Raw genomic sequence first — 22,830 nt, forward strand, 5'->3', positions numbered from 1 at the left:
CTGGAGAAAAGGGAACATTTCCACATTGTTGATAGAAATGTAAGCTGATGCAACCACTATGGAAAAGAATATGGTGGTTTCTTCAAAAACTAAATACTGAACTACCATATGATCCAGCAATCCCACTCCTGGGCATATATCCAGAGAAAACCATAATTTAAAAAAATGCATGCACCTTCTATGTTCACTGCATCATTACTTACAATAGCCAAGACATGGAAGCAACCTAAATGTCCATAAACAGAGGAGTATATAAAGAAGATGTGGTACATACATACAACGGAATATTACTCATTCATAAAAATGAATGAAATAATGCCATTTGCAGCAACATGGATGGACCTAGAAATTATTATACTAAGTAAAGCAAGTCACATAGAGAAAGCTGAATATCACATGAGATCACTAATATGTGGACTCTAACAAAAATTATACAAAAGAACTTATAGAACAGAAAAAGATGCAAAAATTTTGAAACCAAATGTATGGTTATCAAAGGAGAAATGTGGGCCAGGAGGGATAAATTGGGAAGTGGAAGTGACATATACACACTACTATATACAAAACAGATAGGTAACAAGGACCTAATGTATACCACAAGGTAATCTATTCAATATTGTGTAATAACTGTATGGGAAAAGAATCTGAAAAGGAACAGATATATGTATATTATAATTTATCCACTTTGTTGTACACCTAAAACTAACACAACTTTCTAAGTCAACTATACTCCAATAAAATTTATTTTTAAAAAATAAATAAAATTTATTATATATCCCATTGAATATATAAATACCAGGTAGATAAAATATTAGAAACATCTCATTTTCCTTTATGATTCATAACTTTCTCTCTCTGAGGAAAAATTGAAGAAACTGATACATGAGGGGTGAGCTAACAAGTCATTCAAAACATACAGATTGAAAAATAAGTGAAGAAGTGTGATCTCCAGGAAAGTTTTTAAAGTGAAATATGACACAAAAGGCCCAGAATTGCCAAAGTGATCCTGAGGAACAAAAACCAAGCAGGAGGCATAACTCTCCCAGACTTCAGGCAATATTACAAATCCACAGTCATCAAGACAGCGTGGGACTGGTACCAAAACAGACAGACAGACCAATGGAACAGAAGAGAGAACCCAGAAATAAACCCAGACACCTATGGTCAATTAATCTTCAACAAAGGAGACAAGAATATAAAATGGGAAAAAGACAGTCTTTTCAGCAAGCCGTGCTGGGAAGGCTGGACAGCCACCTGTAAATCAATGAAACTGGAACACACCCTCACACCATGCACAAAAATAAACTCAAAATGGCTGAAAGACTTAAATGTAAGACAAGATACCATCAAACTCCTAGAGGAGAACATAGGCAAAACATTCTCTGACATCAGCTGTACAAATGTTTTCTTAGGTCCGACTCCCAAGGCAACAGAAATAATAGCAAAAATACACCAATGGGACCTAAACAAACTGACAAGCTTTTGCACAGCAAAGGAAACCATAAAAAAAAAAAATCAAAAAGACAACTTATAGAATGGAGAAAATAGTTTCAAAGGATGCGACTGATAAGGGCCTAATCTCTAAAGTAATCAAACAACTTATACAACTCAACAGAAAAAAAAAAAAAAAAAAAAAAACCAACAACCCAACCACCCAATGGAAAAATGGGCAAAAGACCTGAATAGACATTTCTCCAAAGAAGACATGCAGATGGCCAACAAGCACATGAAAAAATGCTCAACATCCCTGATTATTAGAGAAATGCAAATCAAAACTGCTAGGAGATACCACCTCACATCAGTCAGAATGGCCATCATTAATAAATCCACAAATAACAAATACTGGAGAGGACGTGGAGAAAAGGGTATCCTCCTTGACTGTTGGTGGGAATGTAAATTGGTACAACCACTGTGAAAAACAGTATGGAGTTACCACAGAAAACTAAATATAGAACTACCATATGACCCCAGCAATCCCACTCTTGGGTTGTAGAATGGGAGAAAATAGTTTCAAAGGATGCAACTGACAAGGGCTTAATCTCTAAAATATACAATTTATGCAACTCAAAAGCAAAAAAAGCCAACCTCCCAATTAAAAAATGGGCAAAAGAATAGACATTTCTCCAAAGAAGACATACAGATGGCCAACAAGCACATGAAAAAATACTCAACATCACTGATTATCAGAGAAATGCAAATCAAAACTACCATGAGATACTACCTCATACCAGTCAGATTGGTCATCATTAATAAGTCCACAAATAACAAATATTGGAGAGGGTGTGGAGAAAAAGGAACCCTCCTGCATTGTTGGTGGGAATGTAAGTTGGTACAACCACTATGGAGAACAGTATGGAGGTACCTTAGAAAACTATACACAGAGCTACCATATGACCCCGCAATCCCACTCTTGGGCATATATCTGGACAAAACTTTCCTTGAAAAAGACACATGCACCTGCATGTGCACTGCAGCACTATTCACACTAGCCAAACCACGGAAACAACCCAAATGTCCATTGACGGATGATTGGATTAGTACAATGTGGTATATATACACAATGGAATGCTACTCAGCCAGAAAAAAAAGAACAAAATATGGATGGAACTAGAGACCCTCATGCTAAGTGAAGTCAGAAGACAAATACCATATGATATCACTTATATCTGCAATCTAATATATGGCACAAATGAAACTTTCCACAGAAAAGAAAATCATGGACATGGACAACAGACTTGTGTTTGCCAAAGGGGAGGGGGAGAGAGTGGGATGGATTGGGAATTTGGAGTTAATAGATGCAAACTATTGCCTTTGGAATGGATAAGCAATGAGATCCTGTCGTATAGCACTAGGAACCATATCTAGTCACTTATGATGGCGCATGATAATGTGCGAAAAAAGAATGTATATATGTGTGTGTAACTGGGTGACCTTGCTGTACAGTAGACAACTGACAGAACACTGTAAACCAGCTATAATGGAAAAAGTAAAAATTATTATAAAATAAAAAATAATAAAATGAGATATGAGTGAATTCTCAACTTAAAACGATAAAGGCTTAAAGGAATTAGGACAAAATATCAGTTTGAGCTCTGGTAATGAGGAGACTACATTTAGGACCAAACACAATGGCAGATACTTCATCTTGGAATTCAGAAGGGAAGAAATAAGGTGATTACCATATAGGATTGCTGAAACCAAGAGTGATAGGGGAGACAAAGAGTGTTTCATAAATATCTTATTCCTAAGGAAATGCGCTAGGAAGAGAGAGACAGATTGACAGACTATTAACATGTTCAGTAATATGGGAAAGTTATCTCTTGGTTGCTTCTATGCTACCAATCATGTTTAACAGGACTTTATGAGGTGGTCTCAGAGAGGTCATTTTCAGCTGAGTTGGAAAATGCAAATGCCTGTCAGAATACTAAAAGTTGAGTAAGGATTTGCTGGCCTGTTGGGAGACACTGTGACTGAATTTGATGCTGAAAAACATGTCTAAGTCCACTGGGAAAGTCAGAGAAGACAAAGAGAATTTTGCAAGAAAAAGGCCTCACGGGATTGTGTTTAATTCTTCTACCACATTCTAGTGTCAATAATTGAGCCCTGCCACTGGTCTCACTTTGCCAGGATGACTTTAGGTAGATTGGAAGAAAAGCTAGAGACTATGGAAATGCAAAATTCTTGACTAAGAATTTTGGGAGAAAAGCTAGAGATTATGGAAATGTTAAATTCTTGACTAAGAATTTATATTCCTATTAGACCACATTGGATTTCAACTAGAAATTCCTCAACCTTTTGTTTGTGATCAAGAGTCAGCAAACTTTTTCTAGAAAGGGCTAGTATGGTAGGCAGAATAATGGCCCACAAAAATATCCATATCCTAATCCCCAGAATCTACTAATATGTTACCTTACATGGTAGAAGGGACTTCAATAATGTGATTAGGTTAAAGCTCTTGAGATGGGAAGCTATCTGAGCGGTTTAAGACCCAATATAATCATATGGGTCCTGAAAATCAGATAAGCTTTCCTAGCAGTGGTCAGAGGGCAATGTGACTATGGAAGAAAGGCACAGAAAGATGCAACATTGCTGGCTCTGAAGATGGGAAAAGGGGCCATGATCCAAGGAATGCAAGCAGCCTCTAGAAGCTGGAAAAGGCAAGGAAACAGATTTTCCCCTATTGCTGCCAGAAGAGAATGTCAACTGTACCAACACCTTGATTTTAGTCCTGAGACCCTGTGAGACTTCTGACTAACCCAATTGTAAAAATAATACATTTATATTGTTTTAAGCCACTATACTGGTGGTAATTTATCATGGAAGCAATAGCCAGATAGGAAATATTTTGGGCAGGCTTTGTGGACCACATAGCCTCTGCCACAATCACTCAACTCTGCTGTGGTAGCACAAAAGCAGTCATAGACAATATGTAAATGACGGGTGTGGGTGTGTGCCAATAAAATTTCATTTATATAAACAGATTGGGGAGTTCCCGTCATGGCTCAGTGGTTAACGAATCCAACTAGGAACCATGAGGTTGTGGGTTTGATCCCTGGCCTCGCTCAGTGGGTTAAGGATCTGGCGCTGCTGTGAGCTGTGGTGTAGGTCACAGACGCAGCTCGTATCTGGCATTGCTGTGGGTGTGGCGCAGGCTGGCAGCTACAGCTCCAATTAGACCCCTAGCCTGGGAACCTCCATATGCCAAGAGTGAGGCCCTGAAAAGACAAAAGACAAAAACAAAAACAAACAAACAAAAAAACATATTGTGGGGCTTTATTTTCCTAGCCCCTGTTCTGCATGTCCAGTAGACACCAGTAGTCATCTTTCTATGTCCTATTGGTCACAGCTCACACACAAAGTCTTGCTTACAAAATGTGGGGTGTACATCTACCAAGAAAAGAAAAAAAGCTTGATATAAGACCTAAAAATGAAGTTATCTTTTGAAAGGAGTTTAAAAATAAAACTCAAAAACACTATCTGTCTACTACACTGTGGTAGATTCAAAACTGTGAACATTTATAGATGCATCAAGAGTAGAAAGGATAAATCGCAACACATTCATACAATGGAATAAAAGACACCCAAAATGAATGAATTATAGCTACAGGCATCGACATGGATACACATCACCAACAAAATTTAACTGAAACAAGTCAGCACAAAAGGGTAGAGACCATATTATTCTATTTCTATGAATCACATTATCTAGAAATTCTGCTCCTAGATATATACCCAGAAGAACAAAAGCAAGGCCTCAAAGAGATATCTGTATACCTATGTTCATAGAGCATTATCCACAATAGCTAATTCAAGAAGCAACTCACGTCCCCATCGACAGATGAACAGATTATCAAAAAATGGTCTATCCGTGCAATGGAATATTATTCAGCCTTCAAAAGGAAGGAAATTCTGCAATACAGTACCTTGGATGAACATTGAGGCCAGTACACTAAATGAAATAAGGCAATCACAAAAAGACAAATATTATATAATTCCATTTATATGAGTTACTTAGAATAGTCAAAATCATAAGGAAAGAAGGTATAATGGTAGTTTCCAGGAGCAGGGGAGGGGGGAAATTAACAGTTATTTTTTAATAGGTATAGAGTTTCAATTTTACAAGATGAAAAGAAATATAAGGATGTACGGTGGTGATGGTTTCACAATAATGTGGATGTACTTAATATCACTGAAGCATATGCTTAAAATGGTTAATAAGGTAAATTTTGTTATGTGTATTTTACCATAATAAAAAAGAGTAAAGATTGATTGCTTTATTTACATAAAGTTCAAAACCAGGCAAAACTAAGCTAGAATGTTTAAGATAGCATATATATGAGGTCAAAGCATAAAGAACAGGAAATGAACACTAAAAAAAAAAAAGTCAGGATAGTGACTTCTTTGCAAGGAAGTGGGGCACACCAAGGCCTTTCTGGAATGCTATAAATGCTGTCTTTCTTGACCTGGGTTGTGGTCCACGTATGTTCATTTCACAATCATTTATTAAACTATGCATTCTTACTTCCTGAACTTTCCTATATGGGTGTGCTGTATCTCACAATTTAAAAGATTTAAAAGAAAAGGATTCATTTGCACTCAGCAAGTTCAGTCAGTGCTACGTGGAGTTACATCATTCGAGAAGATGGTCAGAGCAAGCAGCTATGCTACATAGTTTAAGTGTTGAGCAAGTGAGCACCAAGTTAGGTTTCTAGGCATATTCACTTCCTACTACGCTATGGGGACACAGGCACTTTCACACATTGCAGGGAGGGGGGACGATAAGCACAGCACGCATCGCTACAACTCTAATTGCTGCAAACTGACGGTATCTATCAAAAAATATAATACCCATCGGCCAAATAATTTTCACTTCTGGAATTTACTCTATGGGTATACTTTTGGACATAAAATAAAATAACATGTATACAAGTCATTCATTGCAGTATAAAAGAAAAAATATTGGGACAACCCCATGTCAATCAATAGGGATTTATTCAACTGGTTAAATAAACTCTGAGATAGCAACACAAAGAATACTATGCAGATATTTTTTAAAAAAGAATAAGATCTTTCAGGGCAAATTTGGTACTAATTCCAGACCATATGCCTAACTGAAAAAAAACTGAGGGAAAGAACCACATATATGTTATTTTTGTGTAAGAACATATTTTCCTGTTTTCTTATATTGTGTAAGAAGATATGTAAGAAATTAATAGAAATGATTACCTCTAGGGGATAAAAGAGCAGGTAACAGTAGGAAAGGGAAAGGAATGGGTGTGAGACACCCCAACATATAACTTTTATATTCTGATTTTTGAATCATGTGTATGTATTAGCCATTCAAAAAACAAAATTAAAGAACAAGTATGTATTAGCCATTCAAAAAACAAAATTAAAGAACAAAGAAAGGAAAAATATATTTTCTACCAAGAGGTGCTCAAGATTAGTTTCCAATGAATATCATTTGAAAGATAACCCAAAAGGATGAAAAAAATTAGTTTGATGGATGACCAAGTACATGTTTTCATGTTGAGTTTTGTGTTGAATTGGACAACTTGGAATCAGGTTGCCTAGGACAGAAGGTGGGGACAAATGATATGTAAAAGTGAGCTGTTTTGTGTATCCATATTTGGTGCCAGTTTGTTGAGGAAACCTTATCTAATCTGATGTTACTCAAACACGCTCGGCAACTTCAAAAAAGTTTTTCTCCTTGGGAGATAGGCTTAGAATGTTAGTATAAGTGGATCCCTGAGAATTCAGCATCCATGATGACAGCAGTCAGTGAAACAGGGGAATCAAAATAAATATGTATATTCACGAGAATAAGTGAATGAATGAATGAATGAATGAATAAAAACTATTCTTGTCTGTCATGCACAATAACTGCTGGTTTGTAGCATACTCCTAGGTTGTAGGCATTATTTCAGTCTATTTTCTAATTCAATCTAGATCCATTTCATTGAAAATTCGTACAATTTGCTTTAAAATCAAGAGTATCCTTGCATCTTTCCCTAATGCTTCCCACAAAGAATAGGAAAGAAAGAAAATCTTTTGGGTGTCCACCTAAATCCTGAGGCTTGACATCCTTGACTAACACAACAAGAAAGAGATACATTTACTTTGCAAATTGGAATCCTGCCATTCTCTCTACACTCCCTACTTCATTAACTTCAAGTTTCAAGATTTAAAAAGCACAGTGGTTTTAAGAACAAGGGAGGAAACTCAGCTTTAAAAAAAAGGTTTAGAAGTCTGTGATTATAGAGTTCTATTTTCTTTGCTTTTAAATGGCTACTACTGCCTTTTGAAATAGGATGCATTAGCACTAATTTCATTACTAGAAAATCCATTACTAGCCCCTAATCCATTGAAAAGAGAGGTTCACTTTAAAATTAAGGAAGGAGCTATCATCTTTAAACCACACAGATTAAATCTCCTCTAAGTGAGCAATAAAGCATACTACTAGTTACATTAATATGTTCATTTGGGGGATTTTTTTTTTTTTGGTGATTTTTTGGTAAAGTTTAAAAACAAAAATAAATCAATGGGGCCTAATTAAACTCAAAAGCTTTTGCACAGCAAAGGACACCATTAAAAGAAAACAAAACAAAACAACACCAAAAAGAGGACCCACAGAATAGGAGAAAATCTTTGCCAATGATGCAACTGACAAAGGTCTAATCTCCAAAATATACAAACAGGTCATACAACTCAACAACAAAAAACAACCCAATCAAAAAATGGGCAGAAGACCTAAATAGACATTTCTCTAAAGAAGACATATCATTGGCCAGTAGACACATGAAAAGATGCTCAACATCGCTAATTAGTAGAGAAATGAAAATCAAAACTACAATGAAGTACGACCTCACAGCACTCAGAACGGCCATCATTAACATGTTGGCAAATAAATGCTGGAGAGGATGTGGAGAAAAGGGAACCACCTTACGCTGTTGGTGGGAATATAAATTGGTACAACCACTGTGGAAAACAGTATGGAGGTTCCTCAAAAAACTGCATATAGAACTACCGTATGATCCAGCAATCCCACTCATGGGCATATATCAGTAATTGATATTTTAATCTGATTGAAGACAGGGAGAAAATGATCTACACGAGAATGTGGTTGAAGCACGTGGCTCTGCTGAATTTCGCAGCCCAGTGTGTTCACGCTGGCAGTGCCTTGGAGGCACTCTCCTGCCTCTGACAAAGGGCTGAGACGCCTGCGCCCAGGGTCAGAAGAGTTGGTTTTTATCTCCTGCCTTCTCACTTCTCTGAGTGCCCTTGAGCCAGCTCTGGTCTCTCTCGGGACTTAAATCCCATGTACCACCAGGAGCCACTGGCCCCCTTACATTTTGTCTTCCCGACTTGCCTGCCAACATCAAGGGAAGACCCGTTCCTGACTTCTCCCACAGAACCTGCTTTAGTTCTCTTTATGAAGGAGGCCTTCCATAAGTACTGGTTAATTCACGATTATCCCCCCCTCATTCACGCGGGGGCTTTGGTCTTATGACTAAGGAGCATCTACACCCCCCACCTACGTTCCTAAGTCCTCTAGCTAGCAAATGCACTTCCCTTTTCCATGTGGAGGGAAGACGTAGACAGAGTGGGTTGGGGGTTGGAACCATGGGACCGTCACCTGAGGCTGTCGGGGTTTGTCCAAATCCATGGGAGCCCTGTACAAGCCAAGTGAGAAGCCAAGTAGCATGAGACAGACAGAGCAGCATATTCATCGCCAAGCAAGGACCAGAGACAAAAATTATAGCCGGGAGAAAAAGCTGGATTCAGGGGCATGAAACGATAAGGCAGTGGATTTTGGTTAGGTGGAAAAGAGACCCAGATTTGGTTTTGGAGAGGTGAATGAATTTGCTGGGTGGGATAACAATGCCAACTATGGTATGCATGTGGTTGAAATACTGACACGTAAAGGACCAAGGATAGGCCAGCTCAGAGATGACCCTGTACAACCTGGTCTTCCAATGGGGAAAATGATGCTCAGAGAACTACACACACACACACACACACACACACACACACACACACACACACACACACACACACACACACACACCTACCTTTACACCTGCCAACTCCTCTTCTCTTCCCAGGTATCAGACTCACATTTTCCTTTCTTAAAAATCCATTCCCAAAAGAGCCAGAATGATTTTGCCATAAGAAGGGAAAAATCAGCAAAGTTGCCCTGGAGTAATGAGCAGTGACAAAGTATTATCTAGAAAAAAATTAATAGAAAAAAACTGCTGAGACACTCCAAGGCAGGAGTGTTAATGTTAAAGGGGACGATGGGCAGGGTCCCCCAAACATACCCAATTGCCACAAACCACAGTGTCCTGTGCCTGGCCCTGTGGTCAAGGCGAGAGTCTATCTCGGCAATTGGCTTTTGGAAGAAGAACTACTGAAGGCTTTCTCAGCCATCTAACCCATCAGCTGCTGGGAGTGACTAGTTCTCCCATAGATACACCCTATCCAACCTAGCTACCACACAGCTTACAAATGAGAACATAGCCGTCAATTCCACAAATGCTTTAGGAAATTGCACCTCCTGCTTCTGCAGCTTCAGTATATGGATGGACTGTCAGGTTTGTCCGATTCATGCGTGACAAGTCTCTCCAATGGAACTGACAGGTTTCTGTTGCTATCAGTTGAAGGGTGAAAAGAGTTCCATTTACTTCTTTCAATAAGCTTTTCACTTTAAAATACTGTTAAATTTGCAGAAAAGTTGCAAAGATAGTACAGAGAATTCCCTTATAACCCATATCCAGTTGTCTCAATCATTAACGTCTTATATTCCTCTGGTACATTTGTGAAAACTAATGAACCAATACTGATGTACTGTTATTAATTAAAGTCCTTACTTTATTTAGAGTTCTTTAGTTCTTACCAAGTGTTCTCTTAGTAACATTACATTTAGTCATCATGTCTCCTTGGGCTCCTCTAGGCTGTGACGGTTTCTGAGACTCTCCTTGTTTTTGATGACCTGGGCAGTTCTGAGGAGTGCTGGTCAGGTGTTTTGCAGAATGTTTCTCAGCTGGGATTCGTCTGATGATTTTCCTCATGATGAAAATGAGGTCATGGGTTTGGGGGAGGAAAACCATGGAGACAAGATGCCATTCTCATCACATCATATCAAGGGTACATACTATTAACAAGATTTCTTATTATTTGGGGTTTTTTTTATTAATGACTTTTACTTTTTCCATTATAGTTGGTTTACAGTGTTCTGTCAATTTCTACTGCACAGCAAAGTGACCCAGTCACACACACAGAGATATATAACTATACATTCTTAACATTCATACATATACATTCTTTTTCTCACATTGTTCTCTATCATGTTCCATCATAAGTGACTATATAACAGGATCTCTCACTGCTTATCCACTCCAAATGCAATCGTTTGCATCTATTAACCCCAGACTCCCAGTCCATCCCACTCCCTCCCCCTCCCCTTTGACAACCACAAGTCTCTTCTGCAAGTCCATGAGTTTCTTTTCTGTGGAAAGGCTCATTTGTGCCACATATTAGATTCCAGGTATGTGACATCATATGGTATTGGTCTTTCTGACTTCACTTTTAGTATGAGAGCCTCCAGTTCCATCCATGTTGCTGCAAATGGCATTATCTTGTTTTTTTTTTTTATGGCTGAGTAGTATTCTGTTGTGTATATATATACCACATCTTAATCCATTCATCTGTCAGTGGACATTTAAGTTGTTTCCATGTCTTGGCTATTGTGAATAGTGCTGCAATGAACGTATGGGTACATGTATCTTTTTCAAGGAAAGTTTTGTCTGGATATATACCTGAGAGTAGGATTGCTGGGGTCATATGGTAGTTCTATATTTAGTTTTCTGTGGTAACTCCATACTGTTTTTCACAGTGGTTGTACCAATTTACATTCCCACCAACAGTCAAGGAGGATACCCTTTTCTCCACGTCCTCTCCAGTATTTGTTATTTGTGGATTTATTAATGATGGCCATTCTGACTGATGTGAGGTGGTATCTCCTAGCAGTTTTGATTTGCATTTCTCTAATAATCAGGGATGTTGAGCATTTTTTCATGTGCTTGTTGGCCATCTGCATGTCTTCTTTGGAGAAATGTCTATTCAGGTCTTTTGCCCATTTTTCCATTGGGTGGTTGGGTTGTTGGTTTTTTTTTTTTTTTTTTTTTCTGTTGAGTTGTATAAGTTGTTTGATTACTTTAGAGATTAGGCCCTTATCAGTCGCATCCTTTGAAACTATTTTCTCCATTCTATAAGTTGTCTTTTTGATTTTTTTTTTTTATGGTTTCCTTTGCTGTGCAAAAGCTTGTCAGTTTGTTTAGGTCCCATTGGTGTATTTTTGCTATTATTTCTGTTGCCTTGGGAGTCGGACCTAAGAAAACATTTGTACAGCTGATGTCAGAGAATGTTTTGCCTATGTTCTCCTCTAGGAGTTTGATGGTATCTTGTCTTACATTTAAGTCTTTCAGCCATTTTGAGTTTATTTTTGTGCATGGTGTGAGGGTGTGTTCCAGTTTCATTGATTTACAGGTGGCTGTCCAGCCTTCCCAGCACGGCTTGCTGAAAAGACTGTCTTTTTCCCATTTTATATTCTTGTCTCCTTTGTTGAAGATTAATTGACCATAGGTGTCTGGGTTTATTTCTGGGTTCTCTCTTCTGTTCCATTGGTCTGTCTGTCTGTTTTGGTACCAGTCCCACGCTGTCTTGATGACTGTGGATTTGTAATATTGCCTGAAGTCTGGGAGAGTTATGCCTCCTGCTTGGTTTTTGTTCCTCAGGATCACTTTGGCAATTCTGGGCCTTTTGTGGTTCCACATAAATTTTTGGATTGTTGTAGCTTTGTGAAAAAATGACATGGGTAATTTGATAGGGATTGTATTAAATCTGTAGATTGCTTTGGGTAGTATGGCCATTTTTATGATATTAATTCTTCCAACCCAGGAGCATGGAACATCTTTCCATTTCTTTGAATCCTCTTTAATTTCCTTGATTAATGTTTTATAGTTCTCAGCATGTAAGAATTTCACCTCCTTAGTCAGGTTTATTCTCAGGTACTTAATTTTTTTGGGTGTGATTTTTAAAAGGTATTGCGTTTTTGTATTCCTTTTCTGATATTTCAATGTTAGCATGCAGAAATGCAACCAATTTCTGAATGTCAATCTTGTATCCTGCTACTTTGCTGAATTCGTAGATCAGTTCGAGAATTTTTTGTGTGGAGTCCTTAGGGTTTTTCTATATGTAGTATCATGTAATCTGCATACAGAGACAACTTCACCTCTTCTCTTCCAATTTGGATCCCTTTTATTTCTTTTGTTTGTCTGATTGCTGTGGCTAGGACTTCCAATACTATGATGAATAAAAGTGGTAAGAGTGGACGTTCTTGTCTCGTTCCAGATTTTAGTGGGAAAGCTTTCAGCTTTTCTCCATTGAATATTATATTGGCTGAGGGTTTGTCATAAATGGCGTTTATTACATTAAGGTATGTTCCCTCTATACCCACTTTGGTAAAAGTTTTTATCGTGAATGGATGTTGGACTTTGTCAAATGCTTTTTTTTGCATCTATTGAGGTGATCGTGTGGTTTTTCACTTTTCTTTTGTTAATGTGGTGTATGACATTTATTGATTTGTGTATGCTGAACCATCCTTGTGAACCTGGGATGAATCCTAACGGCCGTGGTGCTTGACCTTTTCTATATGTTGTTGGATTCTAATGGCTAAAATTTTGTTGAGAATTTTTGCATCTACATTCATCAAAATTATTGGCCTATATTTTTCCTTTTTGGTAGTATCTTTGTCTGGTTTTGGTATTAGGGTGATGGTGGCTTCATGGAATGTCTTTGGGGGAGTTCCTTCTTCTCAACCTTTTGGGAAAGTTCAAGAAGGATGGGTATAAATTCTTTGTTGTATGTTTGGTAGAATTCACCTGTGACGCCATCTGGTCCTGGACTTTTGTTTGTGGGGAGTCTTTTTTTTATTACACATTCCATTTCATTTCTAGTGATTGGTCTGTTCAATTGATCTATTTCTTCTTGATTCAGTTTTAGCGGGCTGTAAGTCTCTAGAAACTTGTCCATTTCTTCTAGGTTGTCAAATGCATTGGCATGTAATTGTTCATAGTATTCTCTTACGGCTTTTTGAATTTCTGCAGTATCTGTTGAGATTTCTCCTTTTTTATTTCTTGTTTATTTGTTTTTTCCTCTTCTTCTTGGTGAGTCTGGCCAGAGGTTTGTCAATTTTGTTTACCTTTTCAAAGAACTAGCTCTTGGTTTTACTGATTTTTTTCTATCGTTTTTAAATCTCTATTTTATTGATATCCTCTCTGATCTTTATGATTTCCTTCCTTCTGCTGACTTTAGGTTTTGGTTGTCCTTATTTTTCTAACTCATTTAGGTGGTGGGTTAAGTTGCTGATTTGAGATTTTTCTTCTTTTTTGAGGAAGGCCTGTATCAGTATGAAATTCCATCTAAGCACTGCTTTTGTGGCATCCTATGGATTTTGAATGGTTATGTCTTCATTATCATTTGTCTCGAGGTATTTTTCATTTCCTTTTTGATTTCCCCATCGACCCATTGTTTTTTTTAGTAGCATGTTGTTTAGTCTCCATGTAGTCAGTTTCTTCTCATTTCTTTTCCTGTGGTTGACAAAGTTTCAGGCCATGTGGTTTGAGAAGTTACTTGAAATAATTTCTATAATCTTAAATTTTTTGACATTAGTTTTGTGCCCCAATATGTGGTCAATCCTTGAGAATGGTCCATGTGCACTTGAAAAGAATGTATATTCTGATTTTTTTGGATGTAATGTCCTGAAAATGTCAATTAAGTCTAACTTTTCTATTGGGTCCTTTAGGATTTCTGTTGCCTTATTGATTTTCTGTCTAGAGGATCTGTCCACTGATGTGAGTGGAGTGTTAAAGTCTCCTACTATGATTGTATTCCTATCAATTTCTCCTTTTATGTCTGTCAGTATTTGTTGTATGTATATGGGTGCTCCTATATTAGGGGCATATATATTGATGATTGTAATATCCTCTTATTGAATGGATCCTTTTATCATTAAATAGTGTCCTTCTTTGTCTTTCTTTATAGCCTTAATTTTAATTTTTTTTTTTTTTTTGTATTTTTAGGGCCATACCCATGGCATATGGAGGTTCCCAGGCTAGGGGTCAAATTGGAGCTGTAGCTGCTGGCCTATGCCACAGACACAGCAACACAAGATCCAAGCCATGTCTTCAAACTACACCACAGCTCATGCCAACACCGGATCCTTAACCAACTGAGTAAGGCCAGGGATCAAACCTTCATCTTTATGAATGGTAGTCAGATTCATTTTTGCTGAGCCATGAAGGGAACTCCTATGGCCTTCATTTTAAAGTCTATTTTGTCTGATAAGAGTATTGCAACTCCTGCTTTCCTATCTTTTCCACTGTATGAAATATCTTTTCCCATTCCCTCACTTTCAATCTATATGTGCCCTTTGCCCTAAGGTGGGTCTCTTGTAGACAGCACATTTGTAGGCTCTTGCTTTTTTATCCAATCTGCCACTCTGTGTCTTTTGATTGGAGCATTCAGTTAATTTACATTTAAGGTAATTATTGATAAATATGTATTTATGGCCATTTTAAACCTTGTTTTCCAGTTGAGTCTATATTTTTCCTTTTTTCCACTCTTTTTTTTTTTTTTGGTTGGATGTTTTTATTTTATGCTTTTGTACTTTTTAGTTTTTGTGAATGTAATGTTTGGTTTTGATTTGTGGTTGCCCTGTTTTTCAAGTATGTTAACCCCTTCCTATATCTGATTGCTTTAGCCAGATAGTCATATAGGCTTGAACACATTATTTTAAAAAAGAATCTAGATTTTCTTCCTTTCCTTCCCCACATTCTATGATTTTGAAGTCCTTTTTTTAACACATTCGTGTTTGTCCTCTTGCTGTTCCTTGTGTTTATCATCACTTTTACAATAGTTTTTTTTTTCTTTTCAATCTGTATACTGGCTTATTTAAGTGATTGCTTTCTAATTGTGATTTCCTCCATCCTATTTCTTCTTACTTCTTTTTAATTTAGAGAAGCCCTTTCAGTATTTCTTTTAGAATGGGTTTAGTATTGCTGTACTCTTTTAGCTTTTGTTTGTTGGAAAAATTCTTTATTTCTCCTTCTATTTTAAATGACATTCTTGCTGGGTAGAGTATTCTAGGCTGCAGATTTTTCCCTTTTAGAACTTTGAATATATCTTGCCACTTTCTTCTTGCCTGTAGTGTTTCTGTAGAGAAAGCAGCTGATAGCCTTATGGAGGTCCCCTTATAATTAACACTTTGTGTTTCTCTTCCTGCCTTTAGAATTTTCTCTTTAACTTTTGCCATTTTTATTATACTATGTCTTGGTGTGGGTCTGTTTGGGTTCAATATGTTTGCGGCCTTCTGTGCCTCCTGTATCTTGATATCTGTTTCCTTTAGATTTGAAAGTTTTCAGACATAATTTCTTCAAATATGTTTTCAACACCCCTTTCTTTTTCTTCTCCTTCTAGAATTCCTATTATGCATAGATTGGCCTGCTTTATATTATCCCATATATCTCTTATATTGCTTTCATGTTTTTTCATTTGGTCTTCTGTCTGCTTTCCTGAATGGGTGATTTCCACTATTCTATCTTCCAAGTCACTAATTTGTTCCTCTGCATTATTCATTCTGCTCTTTAGTGCCTTTAACTCAGTTTGCATCTCTGCAAATGAATTTTCTAATTTCTCTTGACTCCTCCTTATATTTTACAGTTTCTTTCTAAAGTAATCTGCATTACTGTTTATATCCACTTTTAATTCCTTCAATATTTTCACTATCCCCCTTTTGAACTCAGTGTCTATTAGACTGCAGAGGTTTGTTTCATTGTTTTCTGCTTCAGATAAATTCTCCTATTCTTTTAACTGGGAATGGTTCCTGAGGGTCTTCATTTCACTTATATTTTTCTTTTTCTGTGAGTTTAGGGAAACCAACTACTGTAGTCTTGGAGGGCTGTTTCTATATAAGAGAGCCCCTTTGTATTTTGTGGAGGGTTACTATTTGTTTTTGGTGTGGGAGTTCAGATATTTGCTGTCTCTTTCTTTGGTGTGGGCAGGCTGTTATCCCCCTTAGTGTGTTTCCAGGGAGAAGGAGGCAATGGGCAGGGCTAGTAGTCAGTGCCTGGTTGCTGGGCTCTTGACAGTAGCAAGGACCTGCAGGAAGGTGGCTCAGGCTACTCCTAGTTGTAGGGCCCTGGGAATTGGTAATGAGCCTCAGGCAGATTTAGACAGTGCCCAGAGCATTTGGCAGTGGCAGTGGCAGTGGCAGGGTGTGTGAGTTCCCAGGGGGGTAAGAGCAACAACAGGAGGTGTTCAGTCACAATGCCCTCCACTGTGGTGCCTTCTGAGGTGACTGGGGGGGCCACACATGGTGCCTATTCATGGACCCCTAGGATGGCAGGCCACGCCCACCTCTGGAGTCAGAGATAACTGTGGTGGTTTGCCTCCGCCACCTATAGACCACACACAATGCACCCTGCCTCAGCCCATGCAGGAGGTGCTGCACAGACTGCTCCTAGTTGCAGGGTCCTGGCATGACAGTGATCAAGCATGTGTGGGCACTGCCTAGAATATTTGGCAGTGGCAGCAGCAGGGTAGGTGTGTTCACAGGGGAGTGAGAGCAACAAGGGGTGGTGCTCAGTTGCAATGTCCTCTTTTTTGCTGACCTCTGAGGTGAATGGAGCCACACATGGAGGCTGTTCACAGACCCCTAGTGGTGGGAGGCCACACCTCCCTCTGGTTTCTGAGATGACTGCTGTGGTTTGTCCCTGCCACCTGTAGATCATGCAAGAAGCACCACATTGCGCTTAGCCCCCCGCTGCCCTTACCCACACAAGAAGTTGCTGGCCACCCATAGCCTGCACAAGAGGTACCCCATCTCCCGGAGACCGAGCTAGGGGCCTCGTGCCACCCTAGTCTGTGCCAGAGGTGCCCCACCCTCTGAGAGCCAGCGCATGCACAGGGGAAGAGATTCCTATGGTAGTCTGCCCCTCCTCCTCTCACCCTCCCCAACAACGGCTTGCTTCTCATCCTGGCCCAGACCTCCTTCTGGGTTCCCTCGGCTGTGGTGTTCTGCTCCCCAGCCCATAGCACACCACTCTCTAGCCCCTCAGGCTATCTCCACACAGACATCCCTAGTCCTCTCTCCAGAACTGACCTCTGAAACCTGAATCTCAGCACCCAGCCCCCACCTGAGTGTCTCAGGGTGTGCTGTCCTGGGCGGTGGTGCAGATACTCTGTATGGCTGTTACTCTGCTTTGCCCTCCTCAGTCCAGCTGCTGAACTTTTCTTGGCAACTCTGAGGTCCCTCCATCTTGGCTGATCTCCCTATCAGTCCCTTTTCTCTTTAACAGCTCCCTCTCAGTAGTGCTAGTCCCATCCTAATTCCTTTTATCTAGCACTCTTTTTCTTCTGTTCTACCCAGTTATGTGGAGGGTTTCTTGCCCTTTTTGGAGGTTTAAGTTGTTCTGCCAGTGGTCAGTAGATGTTCTATGTGAATCGTTCTACATGTAGTTGTGTTTTTTGATGTGTTTGTGGGAAAAGGTGAGTACAACGTCTTAATCCTCCTCCATCTTGATCCTTCCCCTTGACATCCCATTGTTGACATTGACTTTGATCATCTGGCTGAGGCCGCGTTGGTCACTGTCCAGTTCCTCCTTTGGCCCTTTCCACGCTGTCCTCTTTGGAAGGAAGCACATACCTCTCTGCAGAGCACACACGGAAGGGCTGGGGAATGAGGCTCCGCTCCCTGGAGGCTGAGTATCCACCTGATTCGGGATTCGTCTGCACAGTTCGTCTGTCCTCCCTCATTTGTTTCCCTCTCCAGTCACTGCTTTCCAGCGCTATGGACTCAGGGATACTTCCTTTATGCTTTATTTTTTGGTTATAAGCCAATAGTACCTTATTTTGTTGTTCAAATTATTTCAGCTTTGGCTAAAGGGAGGTCTCCTTTGTCCTTTTGACCCCATCATTGTGTGAGGTCATTCATGTTTTGCATAGGACATCAATATATAACACAGAAGGGGCTTCAATAATTTCATTTTTCTTCCGTTGGGAGAAGTTCTAAAATCATAGAATTTTATGAACAGAACAATCTTATAGAAGGAGAGAAAAGGAATGAAAGTCTCTCTTGCTAGCATGGCTAGCAGTTCTCATTGCTGTCCTTTGCATTTGTCGCCTCTCTGCCGGATCAACCTCCAAGCGCTCTCGTGAGATAGCTCGCCGTCAGCCCCTGCTCACCTCGGCCCCTCCTGGTCAATCGCTGATACTCTTCACCCCAGGACTATTATCCCTGCCTAATTTCTGAGCCGGATCAACTCTGCATCGGGTCTGAAATGAAACTGGCTTCTCTCCTCTAAACTCCTCATGTCCTTGAGGGATCACTCAATCCTTGGGTCACGGCACTCACCAGGTCGTCCTCTCCATGACCCTCCCCAACACTGGCCCCAGCCCTAGGATCAGGCTTCTGGGTCTGTTTCTCTGCATAGTTCTCACGCCTTCCATTGGAAATGGAGCTCCACCACCAAACCCCACTCACCAAAGCGTCCCTGCTGGTCTCTGAGGACCACATTTCCGTCTGCGTGGGATGGAGCTGGTGTCTCATTCACCAACATCCTGCCTTAAAGGGAATGCCCCCAAACTTGACAGGAGTATTTACATAAATTGAAGACTACCACCATCCTGGATTATCTCTTTCACTCTATCAGTTGGTTCCTTGTTAGAGATTTAAAGCAGGAACTGGATGTCTAATTGCTCTGGTACCACGTGTTGAATAGGCTATCCTTATTCCATTTCATTGTTTTTATGCCTTTATCAAAAAGCAGTTAGCCACCCTTGTGTGTGTCTATGTCTGAATTCTTGATTCTGTTCCATTGATCTATGTGTCTATCCTTTTGACAGTACCAAATTGTTTTGATTACTATGGCTACATACAAAGTCTTAATATTATGTTTACTCCACCATCTTTCTTCTCATTTTTAAAAATTGTTTTAACTAACCTAGGGAATGTTTCATTTAAATTTTAGAATAAGCCTTTCTGGGGCTATTAAAATTTGCTGGGATTTTAATAAGAATTACATTAAATCTACGGATCAATTTGGGAAGAACTGACATCTTAACTATGTTGAGTCTTCCAGTCCATGAACAAGATACATCTCTTTGTTTATTTAAGTCTTCTTTGATTTGTTTCATCAGCATTTTATAATTTTCGGCATCCAAATTCTATATATGTTTTGTTAGATTTATATTGAAGTATATACTCTTCTTGGGAGTGACTATAAATAGTATAGTAGTTTTGGTTCCTCATATCCATTGTTAATAAAGAGAAATAAAATTGATTTTTGTGTGTCAATCTTGTATCCTGAGACTTTGTTGAACCTACTTATTCTAGTTTTTTCTTTTTTTGTAGATTCTTTGGGATTTTCTATTAACACAATCACTCCGTCTATAAATAGGGACAGTTTATTTCTTCCTTCTCAATCTGTATGCCTTTTATTTCTTCTTTTCTTATTACAGTGGCTAGAACTTCTGGTGATATGTTGAATAAGAATAAGAGCAGACATCATTGCCTTATTCCTGATTTTGTGAGAAGCAGTTAGTCTTTCCCCATCAAGTATGATGTTAGCTATGGGTTTTTCATACATGTCCTTTATCAGGTCAAGGAAGTTCCCTTCAATTCCTCTTATACCCTTTCAGAGTTCTTCATTTTTTGGAGTTCCCACTGTGGCACAATGGGATCAGTGGTGTCTCCGTAGCACCAAGACACAGGTACAATCCTGGCCTGGTACAGTGGGTTAAAAGATCTGGCATTCCTGTAGCTGTGGCATAGGTCACAATCATGGCTTAGATTTAACCCCTGGCCTGGGAACTCCATATGCTGCAGGGCAGTCAAAAACAAAAACAGAAACAAAACAGAGCTCTTCATTTTTTGCCTGTTGTCATAGGGCTTATAGTTGTAATTATTAGGGAAGTACATGGAGAAATGAGTCAAAATAATCTTCAGGCTAGAGGTGCACCTTATTTTTTATGATTATATATGTTGCATAAAGCAAGACTCTCCATTGGTGTTTTATTGAAGTATGGTTGATTTACCATGTTGTGTTAGTTTCAAGGGTATATAAAGTGATTCAAATATGTGTGTGTGTGTGTGTGTGTGTGTGTGTGTGTATTCTTTTTCAGATTCTTTTCCACTGATGGACAAATGGATAAATAAGATATATGAGTATTATTCGGCCATAAAAAAGAATGAAATAATGCCATTTGCCACAACAAGGAGACTATTCATTGTTAAGAAATAGATGGAAAATTCTATTTTCATTGAATTGTGGGAATTTGTGGTAGTAATTAGCATGAGGAAAAGCTGGTACTCCAATAGCCACCTAAAAAAGAGTTGTCACATTGAAGGTAGCAATTTTGTAAATATGTAAAGGCCTGTTTTTAGCCTAATTATAGGATTCTGTTTCCAGACATAGATGATAGAATAGACGGAAAAATTAACCCATGCTTTATAGGAAAAGTGTCCCTAATTCAAATGATCAACTTTTTATTGTTGAGAATTTGGGCAGTTAAATCAATGAAACAGGATTCAAAACTCTGGGATCACAATATTCACATTATTTTGTGCTATGACCCTAGCAGAATATAACAAGAGTCATTTTCCTTTGAATGGCTCAAAGAACATTCTCTAGAAAGTAGGCTAAAATGGAACCTGAGAAGCAGTTCTTTTCGTTCAAGAAGCTCTCATTTCCCAGCAAGTTTTGAAATACACTTTATTTTGAAATAACTGTGTCTATATGAAGTGAGCCATTTTATTTTTCCTTCTTTCCTTACTATTAAACAGGAAGGAAATAAGCTGGAGCACATTAGTCGTAATGTTAATGACATGCTAGATAACATTTCTGTATGCAATGAGCTGTAGCCAACTCATCCCATAAGCATCATAGCCCACATAGGTGTAGTGGGAAAGGACTTGAATTGCCCAGATATCCTTTTGAGACAACCTGCTTGCTGTGAGTATGTTTGACTGCAGCCTCAAACTGCTGCACTTTGAAATTCACTACAGTGTTCAAGCCAAGGCCCCACTTCCTCTGGGCTACACCCAGCAAAGACTCAATATGGCAGGGATACTAGAAAGCACTATTTCTGCCCAGTGGAATAGTCCTCTACTGAGCAATACTTGCCCAAGACCTCGCCACCAACCCAGCTAAGATTTTCTCAGAACCATGATATGGGCTGAAGGTCTTCCTACTCAACCTTCTATCCTCCTCACTCGTCTTACAAAGGTGCCAAAACTCCATTTTGGCCTAAAGGTTCTCCACAGTTTCCTTCCTCTTTATCCCTCAAAGGGATTTCTTCTGATAAATCTCCTGCACATGTAATTCCATTATGGAATTCCATCTATTTCATCTATTCCATTCCACATATGTTTCTCAGAACACTTAAAATGACCTATCAGAGTTATTCTGACCAGCACATGAAGCTAAATAACTTGCAGTTCAAGAAAAGATAGAATTTTCATAGGTGAAGCAATTAGAAATAAATTCTGAAGTTAGATATTTGGGGTTTGCTACTCTTCAAAGAAATTGCTCTTCATTCATAGATAAAACCTTCATTTTATTAGCTTTTTTACTGAAGTATGAATACAGAAAATACACAAATCATAAGCATACGATTCAATGGATATTCGCAAAATAAACATGCCCACATAACTAGCATTCAAATCAAGCAACAGAACGTGACCAGTACCCCTGAAAACTCTCGGGTCTCCTCCCAATCACTACACCCCAAAGATAACTATGATGCCTGACTTTTAACACACAGATTAGCTTTAACTCTTTTGAACCTTTGTATGAATGGAATCATATAGTATGCATCTTTGTGTCTAGCTTTTTTTCACTTAAGATTATACTTAATGAGATTTATCTAAGTTTTCCATGCAGCAATATCTTGTTCATTGTCATGGCTATAGTTCAAAATCTTTCTTACATCTAAGTCAAATGCATCTTCAAGAACTAGATTGGAGATGCCCAGCTGGAGTGTTTTATCGTGTTCAATTTTCACTTGACTTTCCATGATTCAGTGAAGACAGTTTCTGCCTCTTCTTTTGGAACACTATTTCACAAGTCCTGACATGTAGAAAATGTTCCTGAGAGTCTGAATTTTCCTTCCCAAGAATCCTTTTTATGTTATCTAATTACTCTCCATGGGACCATTATAATCTTTCAGTGATAGAAGACTATTATTGTTCCCTCTTAGTCATCTCAGGCA

General features: G+C 38.8%; 1 protein-coding gene across 8 annotated transcripts in view; it reads right to left on the reverse strand.

The window, feature by feature from the left end:
* Positions 1 to 22,830, reverse strand: part of RAI2 (retinoic acid induced 2) — a 385,424-nt gene that overhangs the window by 284,451 nt on the left and 78,143 nt on the right. For 3 of the 8 annotated variants that reach the window (XM_085008669.1, XM_085008674.1, XM_085008675.1), the window contains one exon: positions 9,573 to 9,727. The exons of the other annotated variants lie outside the window; for them this stretch is intronic. The gene's annotated coding sequence lies outside the window, so the exon portion shown is untranslated. Of the gene's footprint in view, positions 1 to 9,572; positions 9,728 to 22,830 lie in introns of those variants that run through there. 8 annotated transcript variants of the gene reach the window in all.

The sequence above is a fragment of the Sus scrofa genome, chromosome X (assembly GCF_054392235.1).
Source record: "Sus scrofa isolate SSC_HxYL_T2T_F1_AM1 chromosome X, Sscrofa_HxYL_maternal_Yorkshire_Landrace_v2.0, whole genome shotgun sequence".
Classification (NCBI taxonomy): domain Eukaryota; kingdom Metazoa; phylum Chordata; class Mammalia; order Artiodactyla; family Suidae; genus Sus; species Sus scrofa.